The 13,694-nt window shown below is 45.9% G+C and overlaps 1 protein-coding gene and 1 long non-coding RNA gene across 6 annotated transcripts in view; one reads left to right on the top strand and one right to left on the bottom strand.

The window, feature by feature from the left end:
• Positions 1-6,224, bottom strand: part of KLF12 (KLF transcription factor 12) — a 250,959-nt gene extending 244,735 nt beyond the window's left edge. For 3 of the 5 annotated variants that reach the window (XM_049815883.1, XM_049815886.1, XM_049815887.1), the window contains exon 1: positions 5,961-6,224. The gene's annotated coding sequence lies outside the window, so the exon portion shown is untranslated. Of the gene's footprint in view, positions 1-4,522; positions 4,631-5,732; positions 5,898-5,960 lie in introns of those variants that run through there. The other 2 variants (XM_049815885.1, XM_049815884.1) reach the window with 2 other exon arrangements.
• Positions 6,225-7,042: 818 nt separating this feature from the next.
• Positions 7,043-9,173, top strand: LOC126045173 (uncharacterized). Its single transcript, XR_007507945.1, has 3 exons — positions 7,043-7,214; positions 7,381-7,423; positions 8,540-9,173. It is a non-coding gene; the product is annotated as an uncharacterized LOC126045173 (long non-coding RNA).
• The last annotated feature ends 4,521 nt before the right edge of the window (positions 9,174-13,694 follow it).

Below are 13,694 nucleotides of genomic sequence, written 5' to 3'. Positions count from 1 at the left end.
AGAGAGGGTAACGAAGCGGTTGTCCTAGGTGACATCCGACAAAACCGAGACCAGAACTCAGGTCTCCCGACACGACGCATCATCTGATTAATTATCCCCTTTGCAGCGCGGATGTCCAAGGTCATGCATTTGATTGTTCTACACTTAAACAACGAGAACACACTCGCCCCACAGCCGGGAACAAAGCTTGGGATTTTTGAGTCCCATCATTACTCTGCTATGTAGCAAATACTGTGCCAGCCATTAGCAAAGAGCATGCTTCATTCCCGTCCTGGAGGCTGGTTCACAGAGAGGACAAAAGCTTGCTACTGCTAACCAGACATTCCTTAACTCAAGTGGTGCTGGTCTGCGCTCCGACTCCAAAGGCTGTCAACGCCAGCTCTACCAGCAACCCACAAAAGGATAACCAACATTGCACGAGTGCATTTGTTTCAAGAAAAAAAAAAATTTAAAAATCTATAAACAAATAAATGAACCAGGAGATTAAAAAAAATAGAGCCATTGCTAGGATTGCATTCAGAGGGTAGGAAACACCAGCGTGCAAGGGTCTTGGCAAACTTTATTCAGTATCACAGAGCACATACTTTTAATAGTCTTTAATCATGGAATCTCCCTTGACCCTAACACACACAATTTTAGTTCTAATATACCTTAGCTTTCATATCCTTGTGATTTTACTGAACTTTAAAAAAATAAATTGAAAAATTAAAAAAAAAAAAGTAATCAGCAAGCCAACACCTAGACAAGTCCTACCCTTGTACCTGCAGCTGAAGGGGCTCCTCTGACACAGGAGCTGATGAGCACAGAGGCGGACTGCACGAAGAAACATACTGAGTATGAAGCGTACGGTCCCTGAATATATTTCACATGACTTCATATATTCAGTCCCAGGTTTTACCATGTATTGCAGTTGAGAAACACTGGGATGGCTCATGCCACCATCCCTTCCCAAAAATGCAGGAAATGACAGAAATAGTTATAGGACCAAGGCACACCATAATTTAAAGTTGTCTTCTCCAAATCAAAACACATCATTCTGCAGCAGACATAAATGCAGCAGATATTTGTATATTATAATTTGATTTTGGCTTAGACCAAAGTCCAGATCACGCTTTCTGATTAGTACCATGAGATTTTACACCAAACGCAAGAAAGGAAGGTCCACGCAAGCTCAGAGTTACATACAGTGTAGATACACTGACTTTTTGGCAAAGACATGTTCATTTTTCCTCTTCCTTCTGTGTCTCACTATTATTTTAAGAATTCTCTGCCACCAAAAGGTAAATAAAACTAATTAAAGAATACTCTACCATTTTTGTATCATAGTTATTGCTTCGGAGCAAACATGAGAGCACAGACTCAGAATAAACTTCAAACCTACCAGTCACACCAAACTTTGCAAAAGTACGAGAAAGTTCACAGATTTTAAGGCACCAAGTCCAAGCAGACCTTCTGCACAGAGAAGAGCTTCCAAAGGCAAGCACAGCACCACTAGCACAGGTTTGTTTGTTTTCTTTTTTATATATATAAACCGAAAGAAACTGCGCAACTGTTCTCAGTTGGTCCAATTTCACCCACTTTTGCAACAGTGCCACATACATATATTAGGTCTAGTCAATGCTCCAGTCAAGTTTGTCAACATAGCTCTATGCCTAGCTATAAACTAAAACAATCATTTTGACACTGAATCGTCAAACATAACTCTTGTTGTTTGGGGTTTTTTTGCATTTAGTACCAACTTGAAAAGTAAAAATCATCCAGTTGAAGCAAGAGGACTGTCTAAAGTTCAGTTGTTGAACACAGGGTAAGGTTACGTGGAGCTTTTTCCACCAACGAACAATGTTGAAAGTGTCCTTAGTACTACAGTGCAAAAGCATTTCTCTTTTCTAGCATTAGCATGCATTTAGTTTAAAAAAATTAATTTCTTTTTCACCACATGGGAAGTGCAGTCATTTCATGTTTTCACATTTGCACTTCCAATATTCAAAATTTGTCTTACAGATACAGCACACCTTGCACAAAAGGAAAGGAATAGCCACAACCTGACTGCTCAATACTTTTTTTACATCTCACTTTGAAATGGCATGCTCATAATATGTTTTCCTCTTAGCTGGGGAAAGTGAGCATGCTTGTGTTTGCAGCTCCTCCTCTTTCAAAGACGCACAGCTGCAGCTGTAGTAAACAACCACTAGTCAGGAGCTGAGAAGGTCAAAGTCTCAGTGCTGCATCCATTTCAGCTTTTCCAAAAATTAAATTTCCATTTCAAGAAATTAATTTTTTGTTTCATTTTGTAGTTACATCAAGGAAAGGCAAACCACAATCATCCTCCTAACAAAATAAATCAAGATACAATCCTTAAAAAGCCACAAGCAAAACACTTCAGCAGAAGTAAAGTATTTCTCTGGCTTTATTAATACACAAACACCTCATTCACAGTCTCATATTCTACTCGATTCGAACAAAGACTTGGTCAAAACCAACCTTGTACTGATGAGACCTGTTACACAATGCAAATGACATACTGAAGGAACGAGCAAGGAGGTTGGCCATCCTGAAAAGCGACACCAGCAGCCACGCAAGGCTCACTGAGGTGATCCAGCAGCCTGCAGGCTACAGCACTACAACTTTGGGAAGGCTAGCGTAAGCGGGCATCATCCACCCAGTGATGAGAAAAGGCACACACCTTCCCTTTATTTTATAAGCTACCCAAAATCTAAATGACAGGACACCCTGCTGGTCCCGAAACCTGCACCGAATTACACAGACCTTCTGCAACCCTGCGGTGCAGCAGAGAATTCCCCACACACCGGGGAGAGGCATCACCCATTCTCCTCAGAAACATGGTCTGCATTTCTATTTAATTATGGCGGGCACCGTCACGCACCGCCTTGGTCTGGGTGAAGAGGAAGGTGGACGCTCCCACAGGACTTTGCAGCCCAAGCCCTTCGCTGACCCCACTCTACCATCTCCTGGGGGAAGAAGAGCTGGTTCAGACCCACCCACCGCATTTCAGCCTCCTCTTGCCTGAAATAAAACTCTGCTTGTGCACGTTCAGGTCTGGCTCATCCCGACAGAAACAGCTGGCAGAAGACTCTGCGATTAGCCTGTCCTGGAATCTTAAAGTTTATTTTTAAAAGTTGTTACACAGAGTCTTCTTGGGCTCTCAAGGGCCTTTCCAGCAAAGGTGTTTTTTTTTACAAAAAGAGTGCAGGAAGGCCTGGAAATATTACCACCAAGCATCGCTGGGGAAAAAAATAATTTAAAATACCTCATTTCCCATCCCCCCTTCTTTACACATCTGATATTGCCTCACCATCAGAAGCAGAAACCAAACAGTATCTCCCACGTCCTAAACGCCTTCACAGCCCCTCCAGCACACGTGCAATCACTCATCAAATGCCCCATGGCATACCTCCTCTTCAAAAAGCCTCTTTTTCCCCACATCTGGGGGATAGAAGAAAAAATACGATTTTTCCCAGCCCTCTTTAAATGCTATTGACTACTCTGTGAGCTGGGGGAAAAAAAAAAAAAAAAAAAAAAAAAAAAAAGAGAAAGGAAAAAAAAAAAAAGCCCAAGCCACCTTGTAAAGCTGCCAGTATCCTAATGAAAAGGTTTGCCTAAAAGAAGGTGCTCCCCAGACTGCCCCCCTCCCCCTCAGATGCAGGTACCAGACACAGGAAAAGAAGGGGGGGGGGGGGAGGATAAAATATGAAATAAAATAAAATAAAAGGGGAAAAAAAAAAAGAGAAGGAAGGAGAATACCACCACTGTTGTTCTGGACGCAGCGTGGGCGAGCGGGTGGGGGTGCTGGCCTGGGGAAGGGTGCGCATGGGTGCTGCTCCCCGTCCGCCGAGGGGGTGATGTCATCCCACCAGGCTCCAGCCCGGGCACCTGCCGGCAGCGTAGCGGCAGCAGCTCCGACCGGCTGCCAAAGCCTCCGGCAGCACGGGGAGGGGAAAAAAAAAATAAAAAACATTACCAAAAGAAAAAAAAAAAAAATCCGCATGCAATGTTTCCTTTGCTATGCGTGGTCGGTTTGTGACGATAGGTGACACGCCAGCTTGCAGACAGCGGTTTCAAGTTGATTACGTCCCATTAGAAAGATACTCCCCCTCCCCCAGCACGAATAATGTATTAAAAAAAAAGAAAGCAGACTCGGTTTAAGCAGCCTTACGTCATTAATAAAATGCTCCTATCGCCCCATCTGTGACCTATTCAGCACAGTTACTAATCCCACGCTAAGACCACTTTGCTGTTCCTGTACATTTCAGAGTTGTAGACCAACCAGAAAGCAGAAAATGGAGCCCATATGCCAGCGCTATATAAAGCAGCCTTGCAAAGTTGCCGCGAATGTCTACCTGCCGCGGTGAGACAAAAAGGGAAAAGCAAAAAAAAAAAACAAAAAAACAAAAAAAAAAAAAAACACGAAACACAAAACTGAGCGGGGTGGGGGGTGGGGAAGAAGAATACCATTTATTCCATGGTGGATAATTAAAAAAAAAAAAAAAATTGGTTTACTTACTTATTCAGGGGGAGGGGGACTGCCGAGAGCTAGCAGGATTTTACAAGCTCGATATAAACCCCGATGCAAGTGAACTTCTCTTCGGTGCCTCCTACCAAACTGCCCGTACCTGCTCCCTAAGCGCGCAAAACGTCTTATTTTCCACGCAAGCCCGTTCGCGGGAGCGAACGCCACGCCAAGATCCGAAAAAACCCCGCTGCCTGGAGCGGAGCATCACATCCCTGCAAACCATGGCGGGGGGGAACTATAAAAAATAACGCATCTGGTTGCTCCTATCCGCCTCCCCCAGAATCCCGCACCGCCCGTTCGGGGGAGGCGGACAGGAGCCCGACGCTCACCCAGCGCATTTACCCGGCTGCACCCGCAGCGGAGATTTCGGTGGGCTTCGCAGGGTGACGCCGATGCCACGGGGCACCCATCTCCCGCAGCCGCTCTGGGCACGGGCTGTTAACGTAAAGACCCGGGGTCTGCTCCCCGAGCAACGCCAGCCGACTTCTGGAAGAGCAAGTATTTATTTTACAGAAGGTAATTATTCTGTAATATAGCGTTACACTCCGGTTTTTATTTTTTCCCCCCATATGGCGTTACATTCCAATCCCCCCCCCCCCAACGGAGCGTCACACTCCAATCTTTATTTATTTATTTATATACAGTAATTTTTTCCCCCACCCCCCCCCCCCCCAAAAGGCGCAGGGGCACCGCGGCCGCCCGCACCCCCGCCCGGGGACGGCAGCACAAAGGGCTGGGCGCTCCCAGCTCGCAGCTCATCACTCCTCGCTTATCGCTTTTGATTTTTTTTTCCCCCCAGCTTTTTTCACCACCACTCCCCCCCCCCCCCACCTCACCCCATCTCCCCTCCCCCCCCTCCTAAAGCCTCAGTGGGAAAGTTTGAGGGAAAAGTTCGGGCCGGCGGCGGGGCCCGGCCCCCAGCGTCGTCGTCCCCCCCCCCCCCGGCATCGCTGCCTCCGGGGCACCGCGGGGGGGGACACACACACGGGACACCGCCGTTAACCTCCGCTCCGGCGGCGCTGGGGGAAGAGGGGGGGGGGGGGCGCCCTGCCCCCGCTTTTCTTTAGAATTATTTAACTTCGGTATAGGAGCGATTTTTTTTTTTTTTTTTTTTTTTAAATCGAAAGCTGACTGGGACAGCAGCAGCGAAAGCCACACACGTTAGCCGTTTATCCTGGTAAGAAAGGGAATCGGCACAGACCTGAGCAGAAGCGGCAGAGCCGGAGAAACTGCTCCCTTCCCCTGACACGGGCTCCCCGCTCGCTCTGTCTGTCTGTCTGTCTGTCCGCCCCGCTCTCCCCGGGCAGTGTCACCCGCTCGCTCACACAGGGCACGGGCGGAGGGAGGCAGCCGGCGGCCGGGCTCGCCGCCGTCCCCGGGAAATGAATGGGGGCAGTCCGGGGAACCGCGGCGCTCGCCGCCGACTTACCCGCGTCACATGATGAGCCAGCGGCAGGGTGGGCCGGGGGTGGAGGCTCCCGGCGCCGCCTCGCCTCGCCTCACGGTGGGGACGCCGCCGCCGCCGCGGCACCCCACCGGCCGCTCAGACAAAGGGCCCGGTCCGGACCGGCGTCCCCCCCTCCCCAGCTCCCGGCCCCTGCTCCGGCCGCGGCGGGCGCCGGTGGCGTCGCTGGCATGCGGCGCGTCCCCGCCCCCACCGGCAGCCGGGCGGGGGGAGGGGAGGGGCCGCGCCCCCGCCCCTCGGCCGCCCCGGTGCGCCGCCCGCCCCGCGGGGGGGTGGGGACGGGAACGCCCGGCCGCGCCGCCCGCCTCACGGCCCGCGGCACCGGCCCGCCCCGCCGGCCGCGGGGGGGGGAGGGGGGGGGGGTGTTGGGGGGGGGCGGCGTGGGCGCTGAGGGGAGGGGCAGGGCGGGGCCGGCAGCGGGGGCGCTGAGGGGAGGGGAGGGGCGGGGCGGGGGCAGGTTAACGGGGCGGTGAGGGAGGCTCGCGGGCGGGCACGGGGCGGCGGGGGCGCTGAGGGGAGGCCGGGGGGGGATGATACAGGGCGGTGGCGGTGCTGAGGGGGCCCCATGGCGGTGGCGGTGCTGAGGGGCGTCCCGCGGGGGATGGCGCGCAGGGCGGCGGGGACGCTGAGGGGCAGCCGCGAGAGGCAGGGGGCCGCTGCGGGGAACGGGCGGGGACGGCGGGCCGGGGCGCAGCAGAGCGGGCGGCGCCGTCCCAGGGCGGCGGGGCAGGGGAGGCCGGGCGGCCGCGGCGGCTTTCGCTTCGCTGCCTGTCCCGGCCGGGCCCTGGCGGTTACCTGGCGGGGGCCGAGCTCCGCAAACCTTTCTCTCTCTTATTTTTTATTTTTTATTCCCCCCCCCCCCCCCCCCTTCGCATGGACGGTCCGCAGCTCGTGAGAAGTACGCGAGGTGGGGGGTTTAGCGTGGAGGTGGGCGCGCGAGCCCGAGTCGCGGCTCTGCAAACCGAGAGTTTCGGCCGGGGGGGTGGGGTTCACACCTCAGGGCTGCAGATACTGGGTTGTAAAGGGTTTAACGACGGTATGCGGAGGAGCGTTTTCCAAAATCTTTACAAGTTTGTTTAAAAAGTAAACTCTTCTTATCACATGGGTGTTTTAAAAGAAGAACTTTAAAATCCTTAGGAAGCAAAAATAGAAATCCCGAGGGTCGGTGTTAAACTTTAAGAAGCGAATCTCTATTTCTTTCCAAAAGCCTTCTTACAGGTACGTGTTTACACAGTGAAATACTTTGGTGCAAAGATCCTGGCCCATGCCTGACCAGTGTCAAGACTATTAAGCTGGCCCCACGGGTTACCTAGGGCTTCCCTTGCTTTGAAGAGCCTTTTGTTAATGTGAAGCTGATGTGGCCATTTTCTGCTTCCTCCCCTAGGGTTGGCGTTGCATGAAGTAAACGGCGTGTGGCTAGAGCGCAGGTGAGCTCTGACCAGCCCTGGCTGCCAGGATGGTTTCCAGGCAGTGTTCGGGTGGGATTCAATTCAAGGAAGCTTAATAGCCTTGTGAATAGTCAGGGTGCCCTGCTGGACCCTGGCAAAAGCCACGGTCAGAGGGGGTACAAAATGGCAAGTTCTTTAGGAGTCCCAAGCCCTCATCCTCCTCAAATTCAAGCTCAGCTCAACAGCTCCAGCGGCTCCCACTCCTAACAGTAATTTGGTAAATAAAATGCAAAAAGAGGGATCCCTTGTCTGGTAGGTTGGCCCACCAAGTGAGCAGGTTTGTAAAAGCCTGTATAGCATGTGTATTTACTCAGCAAGCCAGGCTGAGCTCAGGTAAATAATTACTGCTAAAATGCTATTACTTTCAGTAAATACAAATTAAGGGTTGCTGCTCTACACGGTATTTACCAAGGAAGCCAGAAGAACCAGAACCAATGTTTGGTCCCATAGAGGATTTCATGCCAACTGCCTGAAATACACATCTATGCATTGCTTCGTGTGTTCTCCCTGTAACTGGTCTTCTGCCGCCTTTTGGCATAAACAGTTTAGGTAACATAACCCCCTGGCTATTTGCCCCTGCATCTTACCTCTATTTCCACAAGGTGAAAAAAAAAAAAAAAAAAAATGCAGAATAGCAAATAAGAAATATTAAAATGGATATAAACAGAAGTCTACCTCGCAGTCTATATAAATATATGTCTCCACAAGCTATAAAGGGGATTAGGCATGATTTGCTATTATAATTTTGCCTCTGGTGTAATCATTTCCTTTGGAGAAAACTGAGTGTAGAGTTAAAATACAGTCTAATGACCCAAGCAACACCATTTCCTTGCATTACCACTTTAGATACAGAACCAGTTCCAACAACTCACCGTAAGTTACATATGTGATTCATTAGATTTCAGAAGATTTTACCCAAGTCAAAAGTTAATGTTGTAACGCTTGTTTTAAAAGATAAAATATGCAATCCCATAGGAAGCAGTCTACTATAGAACACAGCTGGAAACATTCCCTGGATAGATGCACAGCTTATATTCAGATTATCAATAAAAAACATGAGTATTAACATTCATCCTTCTTAACCACTTGGAACAGGGAGCAACAATTTCCCAGCACTGAGTGTTCTGCAGAGAAAAACTGGTTTCTACCTACTGAGGTTAAAGGATTAATGAATACTTGGCACATGAAAAATGAATTGTGATAGTGGGAAGATTGCATGTAGACAGTGTGATAAGGTGCGTAACAGAGAAACATCATGTTATACACGTTGCCATGCCCCGAGAAGCAGACGAAGCTCATTTCCATTGAATTTCAGATAAAATATTTAAAAACATCAATATTTATTTTGTCATACTTAGTAATATTTTATTCATTTATCTAATACATCTAAGGAAATCATCTAGAAGAGGGGTTGGCTGACTGACATTTGGTGATAAAATTTGTTCTCTGTGAGCTTCATTATGTGCTATGTTGGCTGTTTACATGGTCTATTGCCTGCTACTAAGAACTATTACCCATATGCATGAATTTGCAGGGCAGTATCTAAAGCAAAAAATATGTAGCTACATTCACAGGAGAAACGTATTACATGATTATATATCAATAGATTGATACAGAAGTAGGGATATTACACATTAGTATTTGATATATATCACAGATTTATAGAGAAATGTAGTTCTCAATCACATGCTTTTATGGAAAACCTGTCCTACTAAATCACCGTCTTGGCTCACTCCATATACCTGACCCCTCTGTTTCCATTCGCATCTGGCTTAACAATGCTGAGCATACATTGTCTATGTGAAAATGTTCTGGCTTACATTTTAACACAGAAATACTTTGAAAACATACAGTGTTTCTAAAGATTTAGAAAGTTCTCTTTTTTTCTTAATTTTTTTTCTTGAACAAAGGAACTTTAATCACATTTCCTATTAATCAATGGGACTTTTCAGCATGCCATTTTTTCAGAAACAATCTTAAATTTTGAAGCAGGACTCTGAACAGTGCATTGCCATATACAATTCCAAAAATAGAAAAACATACTTTTGGAAGTCAGGAGAACAAATTGGCCCACGGAACATTTTTGGTTACTTTTTCATAAGCTTGACAAGCATATTTTAGACTTTTTTCCGTAATCCTTCTCCACTTCTGCCATATTGCTTACAAAGCAGTACTACTAGTTCACTTTTATTGAGACCCATCACTTACAATCCCAGATGGCTCTTTTCAGTCTTCCCATATCTGTTCTTCCCCTAATGGAGTTTCCTAAACCTTACCAAAAAGAAGGTTTTATAAAATCTCCCCATAATGTTCTTCGGCCTCTCACCTCTCCTATAGTTTTTCTCTACTGATGATACAGAATTTTCTTCACCATTCTTCCCCAGTATCCATTGGCCTATTTGCATTTTGTCTTAGATCCTAATCCAGCAAATGTGCAAATAAATAACACTCTTGAAAGCAATTTAATGACTTCTACCTTTAACTTCAGCATGTTTTAAGTCTTGGTTTGTTTTGTTGTTTTGTGGGGTTTTTTTTAATTTAATCATAATGAATCAATCATTTTTCAAAATGGTGAATGGCATCACCAGCAGAGAGCACACTGGAACCTCAGAACAAAAGAAAACAGAAAATCAATAGCATATTTTAACAATGCGAGCCCCAAACACATAAAGATACATCTGAAATACATCACTAATGTGCTGAATATTGAGAGATTTTGTCATTTAAATTAACACGTTATAAAAAAATCACTCCTAAGTTATCTATTGTTTATTCCATTTCAGCTTATATTCTATTTTTTAACTCAAACTAAAAAAAAAAAAATAAAAATCAACCTTACTACCCAAACCAAAAACTAAATGCATTTTTATTTGGGATGCATGGTTAGACAAAAGCTTTAACAAATTACATGATATATTTTAGAAGACAGATTGTGTTCATTTGCTGAACTTAGGGAAACCTTTGGGTTGACAGATAATCAATTCAAATACCTGCACTTGAGGGATTGTGTTACTAATTCCTTTCACAAGCCTTCCCTTTTGGACACAGGCAAATAAACGGGTTTTCTTTGCCAAGGAATTGACCACATCAGCAGATACAGCCTTTCGGGTATGGTTGCTGTCTTGCAATCCAGCCTGTGATCATCTGCCAAGTGCTTCCTCCACTCCTTCTCCACTCAAACTGGTGTTAAGCTCAACATGAATACGTGGGCCTTGCCCCTTTATCCGACAGCCGCCGACAAGCATGAGGTTGCGGACTTTTTGGGGCAAGGATGTCAGCTGCTGTTTCTTTGAATCTATTTATAAAGTGTTTCAACATGCATGGCACTCTGCCATCAAATGCTGGGGTTTATAGTCAACTTCTAGGTGGCCATTAACCAAAATGGTCATTCTAAAACATCGAAGTACAACTAACAAGTAGCGCTATCGTATTTCATGTGACTCACTCAAAACTCTAGCAGTAATATTCTTGGGTATGAACACTGGAGCTTTTGTACACAGCATTTGTATTTTTTCTGTACTTTGTATAAACCAATTGTTTGTTCTTAGACTATCAGGAAATCTTCCCTTCAGCCCACTCTCCTTAAAAAAAAAACACAACAAAAACAACCTAGCTCAGTGCATAAATGGCAGTGTTAGTGTACACAATGCAGCCTCTCTGATACAATAAAGTATATAATGGAGAATAGTTCAGTTACACTACACAAAAGAGGAAAATTATAATCTGATATAATAGGTGCGTGTTTTTTCTCCAGGGACAGAGATCAAAATACTCAATTTGCCAGAGCTAGACTAGCAATGTTGCCAAGACATATATTCTAGGCAAGTGGGGCCACACAGTATTAATGCTTCACTCCCTTGATCCAAAAGCTTGGTGCCCTTTCTATAACCTTGGATTGAGATCATCCACTATTTTTTTTTTATTTTGAACTTGCCTTCTTTTAGCAAGAGTCCTTGAAGGGTTACAATCTTATTTAAGAAGCAGGAGAACAGGAGGGGCAGTTCCTTATTTAATATAATCCGACATTGGCAAAAGTTAATAGGGAGTAGGAAATCATCAAGGAACATGTTCTGGAAAAGAAGGAGGTTTTGGTCTTTGCATCTCTCCAGTGTTTGGTTAATGTTTTTGTAAGAAAAAAAAAAATGGAGACAAGCACTTCCTGGCTCTGGACACCGTGTCAGTTCAATGCTCAGGAATGGAACGGGTTGCTCTGGATTTTCATTTCAAAACTCTGTAGTTTGTAGCTGAATTTATGGACCTAAACCACCCTGAGAAAATTTCTTACATCACTTTAAGCTCCATGTTCAGTTCCATTATCTCAGCTCCTCATATTGAATACTGTGTTGTTTGGTTGTTTAGGAGACAAAAAAAAAAATGGGACCTCTTAAACAGTGCTTTATAAAGAGAGGTGTACTGTGTTCTCATAGGAGCCTTAAAGCTACTACATCTCTTTTGGTAAAATAGAGACACGCTGCAGGATAATCTTTCCAAATTTTTCCTGTAACTCCCACTGTGTTGTGTTCTCTGCGGCTCTTGGTTATTTTGTGCTCTACTGCGTCTTTGTAAAATTAGTGATAGCTAATTTGTTCCCTGTGCATGTAGCCCTAGGCTACAAAAGAAGTTCTTCACATGAAAGACCTGGAGGAGCAGTTTCAAAGCCAGAAGAAATGTTTCGGAAATGGTTGGGGTTAGTGCATGGGACTGAGAAGTGTTCTGCAGGCAGGTTAGCAAAGGAACGAGTTCAGCTGGGCATGGATCTGATTTTGTACCTAGTAGGCAGCCAAAAACATCTGGGATGTCTTTGCAGATATTATCATAGCAATCTTTCACGTGTTTCTTGACAGGTTTTAGGTATAACAAATATTTTCAAGAAATTCTGGTTTTTCCCACTTGTTTTTAATTCAGCAAAGTTCTTTGTTCTCCATGGAGATGTTAATAAATTACAACAGAATAAATCTCCAAACAAGTAAGCACTTAGATGCTTTTTCTTTACTCAGACAGCATTCCTCCTTTCCCGTCTTCCACCCTGTCTTACAGATGCTTTCCTGTGTTGCTAAGGGATTCATGTTGTTAACTTCTGTTTTGATTTCAAGGCCACGCAACTTGGCTTTTCCAGTAGCAGATTCTCTTGGATTTAGGAGATATTTACCCAGCCTCAGGAATGGAGAAGATTAAGAATCAGATTGGAAATGGGAAACATTGAAAATGGTTCTTTTCAACACTTCTGTTATTTCATTAGGTTGGCTTGAAATGCTTGGGTTTGCACCTGGGCATCATGGACATATCCGTGGTCATGGTGATTTCTCAATCGTATGCTTTCTGGATCAAAAGTTGATGGCTCACAAGCATTAAGAGGCTTCATCTGGACTCAGTTGTACATACCACCTTTCAGATGAGTAAATTATTTTTTTTAAAATGAGTTATAGGAGGATTTTTTAAATGGAGAATGTCACAGGTTATTAACCATAGTTGTGCCACCAGGTATCAATCTAACAGCTGAAAAACCTAAGCATCTTATTGTAGCAATTGCTTACTTAAGGTCTGGGCTTGTTTGTGTGGGTTTTGTTTTTTAAACTAAGGGAATAATTCATTTGAGTGACTGCAAAGCTCAGTAAATACGAGTTATCAATTCTCTTTCTAATGACAACTGATGACATGATTTTTACAAATGGTTGAGCACTTGGCAAATGCTAACCATAGAAATTGAATGAGCTGAAAGAAACTCCAGTCTGCCCTATTGTCGCTGCTGAGCTGACAGATGGGAAAAAGAGGAGGAGGTTGTGATGCTCTCCCAGAAGCCCAGGGGCACACCGCAAAATGACTGCTGAAATGTCTTGAAAGACCGTAAGTGAGAGAGGAACAGATTTCCAAAGACCAGACATCACCTATATTTTGCTTTAAAAGTTGGCCTTTCTAAGCACAGCCCCCCCCCCCAACCAGGCTGACCAAATTCTCTGCGGAGCAGCTAGCATCAGAGCTTATTTGAGCCTCAGCAGTGGAGGTAAAATTGAATTTCCATGAAGGAAGGAGGAGCTGGAGCCAGGCTGCCTACTCCAGCAGCTGCTGGGAGAGCGGGAGGGCAGGGCTACCATTACAGCTGCCCCAGGCAGGTGGCCCAAATGCCAGCATCTGCCACTGCCCTGGACGCCGTCACCTGCCTGGGCACCGTCAGCATGGCCAGAGTGCTTTGCTCCCCTGGCTGTCTGCTGCTATGAACAGCTGCCCACTCTGCCAGTGTCAAAGCAGCAGG

The sequence above is a fragment of the Accipiter gentilis genome, chromosome 13 (genome assembly GCF_929443795.1).
Source record: "Accipiter gentilis chromosome 13, bAccGen1.1, whole genome shotgun sequence".
In the NCBI taxonomy this organism is placed as follows: Eukaryota; Metazoa; Chordata; class Aves; order Accipitriformes; family Accipitridae; genus Astur; species Astur gentilis.
The sequence above is the reverse complement of the archived record's forward strand: the minus strand, read 5'-3'. Positions and strand labels throughout refer to the sequence as shown.